Here is a 1348-nt window from a genome sequence, read left to right as displayed (position 1 = left end):
AGGTAGGTAGGTAGGTAGGTAGGTAGGTAGGTAGGTAGGTAGGCGTTTTATTCGGTGTTTGAGGTCTTTGGCCCGCATCACATAAAACATACACATTTCACTACCTCAGAATTGTAAAGTTATAGCTGCTCAATATCTAGTTTTGAGGAATTCGACGTCAAAGATGTTGAGTTTCCCATCTTGTCTAGCTTTTTCTTTTGCAATTCTTTTCAAGTCTTGAAAACGACCCGAACAATCCTATGATTTTTATAGAGCTGACAGAACATTTTGTTTCTGATCTCATTGTCTTAGTAGCTCAAAAAGGTCGAAAATAAGATCTTTGTAATTCTGAGGTTGCGATTTAAACACAGAATTCTACACTAAGTGTAGAATTCTGTGGATTTAACAGAAGAGACTTCCGTGAAAACAGCATTAATTATAAACGTCTTACGTATCAATAACACTTTAATATCGTTTTGCCGTTTTGTATTCTTTAAAAAAGTTTCCATACTAAAACAGTAGGCCTATAGGTTGTATATAAATATGTTCTCATGGGTTACGTATTGTACATTTTTATCAGTAGGCCGAGTTGTTTATTTATGTAAATTATAAGCATAACTGTTGCTCGGTATATCTGACTCGAGTTTTCATCGATTCGTTATCGGCCCGCTGGGAAATTCAGCTTATCAAACCCGCGCCATCTGTCGCTGTGTTGTTTTTGCATGCCTTCAACTATTTATGAATCGTGATCACAGATTTAGGTAGTCCCTTGGAAGCTAGTATTGGCTTCTTTTTTTTTTTATGAATAAATAAATTTTTTTAAGTTTTCAAAACTCGCTATAGATTTACACAATAGTGAAAATATTTCTATTCATAGATGTCATATTTCTCTCCCTTATGGTATATTTTCACTATCTTCAATATATTTCTTGTTTCGCATTTCCCAGCCATATAAAAGGATTGACCATTCAGCCTTTTGAAACTCTTATCATCATCACTTCATAAAATTTAATAAAAGTACGACTTTGATCAGCACCGGCTCCATAGCTCAGTTGGTTAGAGCGTCTGCCTAGTAAGCAGAAGGTCGAGGGTTCGAATCCCTCTGGAGCCTGTTTTTGTTTTTTTCATGGCATATTTATATTGATTGCTTTTTTCGTTTCTTTCCTGTTAAATTACTATCTCATTCTGGCAAAGAATCTGCACGACGAAACAAAACACAATAGCTTGAAAAATGATTTGTTCCTTGCAAAGAGCTATTTTTGAAGAATTTTAATTTTTATATACGGGTACTAGTGTTAAAACAACAACAAAAATAATAGTAGTAGTAGTAGTAGTAGTAGTAGTAGTAGTAGTAGTAGTAGTAGTAGTA

The 1348-nt window shown here is 34.4% G+C and overlaps 1 non-coding gene across 1 annotated transcript; it reads left to right on the top strand.

Moving 5' to 3' along the window:
• Nucleotides 1–1016: 1016 nt before the first annotated feature.
• On the top strand, nt 1017–1090 carry TRNAT-AGU. Its single transcript has one exon. It is a non-coding gene; the product is annotated as a tRNA-Thr (tRNA).
• Nucleotides 1091–1348: the final 258 nt, after the last annotated feature.

This window comes from Aplysia californica, unplaced genomic scaffold, assembly GCF_000002075.1.
Source record: "Aplysia californica isolate F4 #8 unplaced genomic scaffold, AplCal3.0 scaffold00971, whole genome shotgun sequence".
Taxonomy (NCBI): Eukaryota; Metazoa; Mollusca; class Gastropoda; order Aplysiida; family Aplysiidae; genus Aplysia; species Aplysia californica.
Note: the sequence above shows the minus strand (reverse complement) of the source record. Positions and strands in the feature narration are given on the sequence as shown.